A 9,325-nucleotide genomic window follows, 5' to 3' on the forward strand; every position below is an offset into this window, starting at 1 on the left:
TTTGGCCCTGGCTGCATCACTGGATGGGCTTCTACACCTGGGAAAATTCAGGTTATAAACTGTAACCTGAGGCTGTGACTCCAAGATGTCAACAACTGGTGAGCTTTGCCAAGTCAGGGGAAAACCCGGTCAGGCTCATAATTTCACATTACCAAGACTTTATCAAACAATATATGGAAGTCTTCATTGAATTTCTGCTTTTGTTTTGCTTGCTTTTAAATCTAAACCACTGCGTATGAGAATTATCCCTGGTGTTGTTATTGTTTTTGTTTTTGTTTTTAAGTTCCTATGTCTGGGCTCTGCCGCAGTCTGACTAAATCTGAATCTCTGGAAATGGAGTCTGGGCATTGGTAGCTTTTAAAAGACTCGAGGTGAGTCTGATGTGACGCTCACGTTGAGGATCGTTAATCTCTACCCGTCTCCTAAAACTGCCGACTAGCAGTGTGTTTAACTCCAGATGACTATCATCTTGAGTTCTTTTAACTTGTTCAAGGATGTTCTCACCTCTGTTCTCATTGTACCTTCACAACTCTGAGTTTGGCAGCTTGGACACTATCGTCAGCATTGGACAGATGAGAAAACGAGGCATTAAAAATGTTAACTGGGGCTTCCCTGGTGGCGCAGTGGTTGAGAGTCCGCCTGCCGATGCAGGGGACACGGGTTCGTGCCCCGGTCCGGGAAGATCCCACATGCCGAGGAGCGGCTGGGCCCGTGAGCCATGGCCGCTGAGCCTGCGCGTCGGGAGCCTGCGCTCCGCAATGCAGGAGACCACAACAGTGAGAGGCCCGCGTACCGCAAAAAAAAAAAAAAAAAAGTTAACTGAGTTGCCCCAGTGGACCCAGCTAGTTATTGGCAAAGACACACTGTAGGCAGGGTTCCTTGATTGCAACATGGCTGCTTGCAAAGTTTCCCCAAACCATGGTGCTTCCCTATCACTGAATTCCTTTATGCTTAGTAGTAACCTTAACACACAGGAGGTGAGTAGAAAAACCAATGAATAAAATACGATCAACTTCCAGAAATAAGTGTAACAATGTTTTTTTTTCTTATCATACTTAACCCTTCCCTTATTTTATTTATTTTTTATTATTTATTTATTTTTAACATCTTTATTGGAGTATAATTGTTTTACAGTGTTGTGTTAGTTTTTCCAGCTATACATATACATATATCCCCATATCCCCTCCCTCTTGTGTCTCCGTCCCACCCTCCCTATCCCACCCCTCTAGGTGGTCACAAAGCGCCGAGCTGATCTCCCTGTGCTATGCGGCTGCTTCCCAGTAGCTATCTATTTTACATTTGGTAGTGTATATATGTCCATGCCACTCTCTCACTTCGTCCCAGCCTTACCCTTCCGCCTCCCCGTGTCCTCAAGTCCACTCTCTATGTCTGTGTCTTTATTCTCGTCCTGCCCCTAGGTTCATCAGAAACTTTTTTTTTTTTTAGATTCCATATATATGTGTTAGCATACGGTATTTGTTTTTCTCTTTCTGATTTACTTCACTCTGTATGACAGACTCTAGTTCCATCCGCCTCACTGTTTTTAAAAGACTCGATTTAGGGTAAGTGTTCTAAGTTGTCCTTCTGTGAAATCTATGATGCTATTTGGAATGTGCTTCCTTCCACGAACCTGCACACCACCTTTCATAGATGCACATTCTCCCAGGGACTGAGAACATTCAGGTAGTTTCCATTAAGGTATTATTTTCAGAGTATTTTCAAATGATTAAATATTCATTGAATATTAGAGGTAAGGGGAACTTTCCTGATCAGCTTCCCCCATCTCTTCTGATAGATGAGAAACCTGAAGTCCCTTTTAATTCAATATATATGGATCGCTAACATTGTGCCAAGCACTGCACAACGATTATCCTCATTAAACCTTCTGAATAACTCATCATACCACTACCACCACGTTTAACAAATGGGGGGTGGGGTAGGAAATGAGGCTCGGAAATGCTAAAAAGCCACAAAACTTGCTCAAGGGCCCCAGGCTGGAGACCTGGGACTGATTCAAAGTGTATGTCCTTATCCTCCACCTTCCATCACCTGGACTGATGATGGTGCAAAAAGTGAAAGATAAATCTTTATTTAAAGGTGAGGTGATCAGTGGACACATTTGATGAGGTAGAAAAGTGGCATTTAGGCTAAGCCTTCACAAATATACAGCATTTCAGTAGGCATTCCAGTTTGGAATCAACATCAATATTGAGGCAGAAAAGTGAAAGGAAGGGTACAGGGTGAACTGGGAGAAAGAGGTGAGGATTGTGGAGGGTCCCGAGTGCCCAGCTAAGGAATTTAGACTTAAATTGTAGGCAACTGGAACCCACTGAAGGTTTTCAGAAGCAAGATGAGTTTTAAAAATGAGTTTTGAAAACATAGATCACACGGAAGTGTCGAGATTGAATTAGGGGAGCAGAGCTTGGTACAGAGATCAACTAGAAGCCCATCACACCTCCTTTGCCGGCTACTTCATTCTTTACCACGCGCTGTGCTTGCATCTGCTCCCCTGAGCGCTGGTTTCTTCGGGGCACCTCAATGTCCGTTTCACCGTTCTTGTATCCCAACCGACCGCTGCAATTGCCCTGTCTAGGGCAGATAACAGAGACTTGAACCCGGGCAGTGGGAATGGAGATGAAAAAACAGATTTGTGGAGCATTTGCAGCACCTGGTAACTGCTCAGAAGCGGAGAGAAGGTAAGAGAGAAGGAGAAGCAGAGGAGAAAAAGACTCTGACGTTTCAACTTAACAGGGGAACAAATAATGAGATACAGAAAGAAAGGGATGGTCAACAGTAGCACGGAGCGCTGAACAAGATGTTTTGGCCAAGGTCTCAATGCAACAGGCATTTATTAAGCAGCTACTCTGTGCTGGGCATTAGGGGAACAGTAATGAATTAGACTGGTCTTTGCCCTCAAGTATCACCCAGAGGGAGGAAAAGATGGCCTAGCAATAACCAGGTTCCTGGCCTCTTAGTCTCAGGACAAATGTCCCCTCTCACACAGGCCCTCCTAGAGGGTCATCTGTCTCAAGCACCCTCCCCCATCACATGATCCTGTTTTATTTCTTCATTGCTGGAACAGATCTCCAAAATTCATTTATAGGTACATTTATTGTCTGTTTCCCCCAGGAGAATGGAAGTCTCACAGAAGCAGGAACTTTATCTTGCTAGTTGCTAACTGCCACATAAACCCTCAGTAGGAAAAACTCATTGAATATGTTGGAGGGAAAAAAAAAAAGTGAATAAACGTCAAGGTTAAGACCTCGTGCCAAACTAGGTGAGTTTCTCGATGCCTAAGGCGACATAGTGAACACTGAATTAACTCTGAAGGGTAAAGCCATTTTGATATTGGGGTCCAAACCGAAATCCAGGGGGCCCACCATGGATCAGAGCCCTGACTTGGCTGTTTTGCATAGATTTCAGAAATACCCACCCAGCGAGAGATATTTAACAATGAGGCCAGCCAGCCGCCTGGCTCAGGTTTTATTTCAGTTGTCCTTCTGACGTCAGAAGAAGCACGAGTTGCTGCACAGTTTCTTCTATCAAGGTGACAAATTACAGCCTTGTTGGGCCCAGCAGTCTGCAAACCATAGATTTATTCTCTCCTCCCCCTTATATTAAAAAATTTTAAACCCACGGCAGAGATGTCAGATTCCTTTCCAAATGCAAATAAATCCTGTTTCCTAGCTCTCGGGTCTTTTTTCACTCATGAAATACATCACCAGGGATTCGTATGCGGAAGTATGTGATCCTGGTGGCAGTTAGGTTTTCACCGCAGAACCAGTGCCGCAAACCAAAACCGGGTCCGCGCCGCAGAGTGAGACACAAAGGACTCTCAAAATTGTAGCACCACCTTCCTAAGCCGAAGGCAGCCTGTGAAAGGCACCCGAAACTCCGTGACGCGCTTACCGCGAAATTCCTTTTGCCGCCATATGCACTTGTACCTTCTCTGACTACAGTTCAGCCCAAACCCAGGGCCGGGCGATTCCGCAGGGAAGCGGCGCCCAGGCAGCCCTGTAACCTGGAGGTCCCAGTGGGTGCTGAGGAGCCCGATGCTCCGGAAGGCGGATTACGGTGCGGGGCGGGGACGCGCACCAGGGCGAAGGAACACCTTCCTCCGGGCACGGCCGCGGCGAGGTTAAAGGCCTTTTGTGGCAACGTTTAGGGAAGCAAGCGAGATGCGGGGGTGGAGGGAGGAGGTGGGAGTGCAGGCGAAGACTGTCCGCGCCCCGCGCAAGCGGTGGCCTTTTGTTCGCCAGCTGAAGCGGATCCCAGCTCTCAGAGTGGCACTTCTCTCTTTCTCTCCTTCTTCATTTGGGAAAGAACTTCTTTGGGGCGGGAAAGGGCAGTGAGTCACTGCCAGCATCCTTTAGCAATCACCCCCTCACCTCCACCCCACGACCCGCAGCCTCCCACTCCTATTCATACTGAGAGCGGGGCAGAGCTCGAGAAGGGCCGGCAAGCGTGCTCCCGTTTACTCGGGCTCCGCGCCTCCGCTCCCCGACCCGCGGCCAGTCCCCGAGACCCAGGCGGCCGCACACACAGTCCCGAGGACATCACATGCCCTCCTCGGGGCCCTGCGGACACAGGAAATTCCCCGCAACTGCCCGGCATTCAAACACTCCTCGGGTATGCAGTCGCGCCCTCACCTCGGCCGGGCTCTCCAGACCCTCGTGGTCCCTAACCCCCGTGTGACTGAACCAGATCTGGTGCCACAATCTGCGCCTAAGAAAACAGACTCCAAAAGTAAGCCAGAGCCCATGCAAAGGTGAAATAAGGGGCCCCGGCACCTCCTTACACTGTCGTGGGCGGTCAGGAGAACAGGGGATCCGGACTTTTCCTAAAAGCAAAATCCGAACGCATCCGGCACAGCCGCGCACTCCTTCCTTTCTCGCCGCATGGATGACTTCTGCATTACCGCCTCCTCTCACATCTAAAACATCCCTTTCCTCCCCGCCGCCGCTCCCTCAGCTCTCCCCGGGAACGCGAAATCACCTTACCTCGGGCAATAAAGGAAAAGTAGCAAAAGGAGACGTCAAGGTATCCGCCCTTCCGGGATTTTCCCCCGGCCGTGCGATGTCCTTTGTGTCAAGGTCTGGCTGCCTCAGCGGAGGAAAGGTGGCCTCCGTCAGTGAGGTCTGGGCAGGGAGGCTCAGCGTGGCGTGACGGATTTCCGAGGAAGGTGAAGGGCGGCGACCTTCAGGCGGAGCGGCGTGGCTGCCCCAGCCCGCGCTCTCCTGTCTCTCCTCCTTTCGGGGCCGATTGCATCAGAATCTCCCCCCACCACCAACCCCCACCCACACGGTGCTCGCCAGCCTCGCACTTACATCCACATGCTCGGCCGCCGAGGGTCTCGAATCGCAGTCATTCTCCTATTGGGGGGCGCGTCGCCCCTGTGCATCCATGGCTCGTGACGGTTTAGCTGGGAAAGTCAGGCTATTCCTCCGCGTCCAGCGTGCCGTCGCCTCCCCTCCTGCACGCCCGCTCTTTAACCGAAGCTGCGTGTCACTCAGCGGTGCCCGTCACATGGTGCCTCTGCCGGCGGCCGCCCCTTGCTACCTCCTTGTCGCCGCCCGCCGAGGATGCAGCGACCGCGGCCGGCGGAGACTGAGCATCCGGGAAGAAGGGAGGAGTGAGGGAGGGGTTGCGGGGCGTGCGTGTGCGGGGCGCGCCGGCAGTGGCACCGGGAGCAGAGGCTGCGCGCAGCCTGGACACCTGCCCCACGCCCCCCTGGGGCCTGGCAGCGAGCCCAGAGCCCAGCTGCGGCGGCGGCTGGAGAGCCCTCGGGGACGGAGGAGGTGGGGGCGGCTTGGAGGGCGCGGAAGGAGGAGAGGAGGGCTGCGCCCTGCGGGACTGGGGGGGGCGCTTTTGGGGTCAGCGCCAAGGCCGGGCCGGGGCGCGGGAGCGAGGGGAGCTGCATTGTGGGAAGGGCGCCGCGTGAGGATGGCCGTGGGAGTGGCTGGTCGGCGCGCAGCCCCGCGAGCCGCTAGCGGCGCAGGAGCCGCGGGTATAGAGGGAGCGGCGTGTCGGCTCCCCCGGGAAGGCGCTGAAATGGCCGGGGTCGGCGGGGAGGGAGCCGAAGCGGCTGGGGCAGCGGGGAACGCTGCACCTCTGGAAACCCTTTGTCCGCAACCCGCAGTGGGAGGCACCTCCTGTCTGCCGGATCCAGCACCCGCAGACCTCGCCAGCCCTCCCCGAGATCTGTTCTGGGGCGCTCTGTTTGGGGGATTGGGTGGTTTTGCTGAACTGCGGGCGCACTCTGGCCCGGCGGGGAGACCCCACGTGATTCCGCTCCGGGCTCGGCGCGTCGGGGTTCAGGGAGCCCGGCGCTCCAAGTCGGGGGCCAGCGGGGAGCGAGGGCGCAGGATGGAGGGGCCTGGGACAGCTGGGCCCATTTCCCTTTCTTTTGCTCACTCTTTGTTCCAGGCACAGCCCCTTTGAACTGACTGGGCACTTCCTTGCAGGGGAGTGTGTTTCCTTAAAATGGCGACAGGAAATCCCACCTGCGCGTCAGCCAATTAGACTGTCAGCACAGCGCGAATTTGCGAGGTGGAAACTCGAGCCTTTTATTGACAGGAGCGGTTCCGTCTCCGTGTTCCATCAAAACAGGAAAGGGAAGGTGAATCATCTGTCAAAAATTAATCTACCTGGAGCATTTCAAGGGGGCAGACCGAGTAGCCTCTGTCACCGAGTGGCTATGGCTTTTTAGTCACCGCTGGAAAGGAGAGAATACAACCAAACTCCTCGTAACTGACTAAAATCCTCGTTCCGTCCAGTGGCAGAAAACGGTCTTCGTTGGTTCAAGAATGGCTATCAGAGAACTCTACTCTGAAGGCCAGCTCTTGAATAAACCTGAGAAACCGAAAGGCGGTGCAGACAGAAGGGAAGATAACGGGCAGCCTCGTTCAGACAGACCTGCCATCAAATTCTGCCTCAAACACTGCGTCCCTTGCCTGCTTAACTTTTGTCTTTAGTCATGTTTCCCGATTTGTAAAAAAGAGTGTTAGTAGGACCCATCTCATAGTAATATTCTACAGGTCACCAGAAAGTTGATTCTTCTCCCCCTTCCTTCCTAGAGGAAGCTAATTTAAGATGAAATTACTAATTATAAGTAGTGTGCACCTTGCCTGGCAGAGATAATTCTTATGACTAAGGTAGGAAATCTGAACAGGCAAAGTAGGTAGATTGTGAGCATAGCTCCATAAGCCAGTTGAAATGTTTACCTTTTTTATCATCATGTGTATTCACCAGTGTTTGGAGAGCATCTGATCGCAAGCTTATCTTTTGATTACAGCTTTAACTTATTTGCTAGTTTCTGTGCACCAAAGACTGCAGTTAAGTAGCGTTTTAAAAATTGGATTCAATAATGATGAGTTGGACTTCACTCCTTGCCAGTTACTGTGCTAACCGCTTTACATATAAATATTATTACATGTAATCCTTTCAACTGCTCAGTTCGGCATTATCCTGTTTGTATAAACAAGAAAGCAGGTTTGAAGAGGCTAAGTTGGCCACGTTCACTTAAGACAGTAAGTGGTGAAAGGGGACGTGAGGGAAGTGGTTCCCATTCAGGCCCGAATTCAAAGCCCACGCTCAGGCTTAACCATGATGCTACGACCATTTGCAAGTAGACACTCTTGGGCCTTGAGTGTGCAAAGATCTTCACCCCTCATCTGGCTTTTAGTTGACAACCTGGAACTGAAGTGTAGACGTCAACATGGAGGCTGAAGTGAAGAAGCTGCCGTGGGGAGGATTGCGGGGAAGGAGAGTGTGGGTGGTGTTCAAGACGAGTGCCTGGTCACTGCAGTGTGGCTTTTCCTCCAAAACTGCTGGTAGGTGAAACTTCCTTTCAGCGGTCCTTTCAGTAGCCCGGCACTTAAACCCAATTGCTGTGGTCTCAAATGGGGGAAAGGGGTGTCGTGATGATGACTCTGCTATTCACTGTGTGCTTCCCGAGAGACAAGCAACAGGATAAGCACATTACAGATGGTCTCTCGTTTAATCCTCACACCATTCCTAAGAGGTTGCAGACCATCCTAACGCCTGATTCAGAGGTTAAGAAATGTATTCCAAGTCCACCCAGCTCTAATTTGGCATATCTAGTCTTACATCCAGAGCTGACGCCAAAGCCAGTTTTCTGTGCCTGGCTCTAAAATGTTCCCCGATGCTGGAACAGCCACCTTCGGAGGACCAAGAGGTAGGACAAATCCCAGGCCCCTCTGCCTTCACATGGGGACCACTTCCCTATTGCCAGAGGCCTCAGGAGTCAGTTTGCTCTGTAATAGGTTTCTGAGCCCCAAGAGCATTGTCATTCGTATCTAATGTTACTGTGGACCTTTGCAATTGAGTAGCTAGATTTCCCCAAAAGATATTCATGTAGTCAGGACACATTTAATGGGTTATACTGTGGGCTGCCCTATGGAACTGAGAAAAGAAAAATTCTGTATCTGAAAGGGAGGTGGGAGCAGGAAGCTCTAGTGTGAAAGGAGAACTGAATCACCTCAGGTCACCTGGGAGTTTTCTAGTAGCTCCATAGGCCCTTTCTGGATGGTTCCAGGAAGGAGGGGCAGCTTTGTGAAGAAAGATCAACCACTTCCCAAAGCAGATGCAGCCTGAACTTGAGCCACATCTGCTCTCATCCCAGCTTCACCCTGTACTCACCCGGTTGTGCCTCTTCTCCATCTGGGTCGCCCAATAGGACAGCTGTGCGCTTACAGAGAAAAGGTGCTTTCCTCCATGGGTTTTCAAAGCTGTCTAAATATATCTGGTCTAATACCAGTAGACTTCTTGTGCATGAATTTTGAAATAGGATCAAAACTACCTTCTGAATATGTATAGCTGTTTTCCTTTTTAACTGGTTATAGGACAGTCTGAATTTTGACAATGATGAAACATAGAAATGTCAATTGGTGCAGTTATTGCAGAATAAGTGTCCTGAGCACTTCCTATTTGTGACAGAAGTAGTACAGCCATCTGAAAAAAATCTTGCCTCATTAGAAACTAAGTTATTTATTTTGAAATCAGTCTTTTATTCCTATTTATAGGGTCTGCCCTAAAACAACAGATGGTCTTTAAAATTATTAGTGCTTCTTTTGACTGATGCAATCACATTTCTTTGCCTGATTAACCCTTTTTACCAGCTTTGATGTTCCTTGGATCTCATCCATAGGTGACAATATTTTGACAATAAGAGTTAGTTAAAGCAGCCACAGCAAAAAGTAAATTTGCAACGAAAAGAGTCCCCAGTTGTCTGGCCTATCCTTTTGCAGATACGTGATGCCATGTTTCCTACCCCCTTGGTAGTACTGTGACAGGGCCTGCTGTC

General features: G+C 50.5%; 1 protein-coding gene across 7 annotated transcripts in view; it reads right to left on the reverse strand.

Moving 5' to 3' along the window:
- SLC38A1 (solute carrier family 38 member 1) overlaps positions 1 to 5,724 on the reverse strand; it is a 70,270-nt gene extending 64,546 nt beyond the window's left edge. Inside the window, exons 1-2 of one of the 7 annotated variants that reach the window (XM_089920585.1) lie at positions 5,001 to 5,721; positions 2,456 to 2,589 (exon numbers count right to left, since the gene is read on the reverse strand). The gene's annotated coding sequence lies outside the window, so the exon portion shown is untranslated. Of the gene's footprint in view, positions 1 to 2,455; positions 2,590 to 5,000 lie in introns of all 7 variants that reach the window. The other 6 variants (XM_089920583.1, XM_089920584.1, XM_022572386.3 and 3 more) reach the window with 6 other exon arrangements.
- Positions 5,725 to 9,325: the final 3,601 nt, after the last annotated feature.

This window comes from Delphinapterus leucas, chromosome 11, assembly GCF_059928025.1.
Source record: "Delphinapterus leucas isolate spDelLeu-1000000601 "Yukka" chromosome 11, BTC_Dleu_Yukka2, whole genome shotgun sequence".
Taxonomy (NCBI): domain Eukaryota; kingdom Metazoa; phylum Chordata; class Mammalia; order Artiodactyla; family Monodontidae; genus Delphinapterus; species Delphinapterus leucas.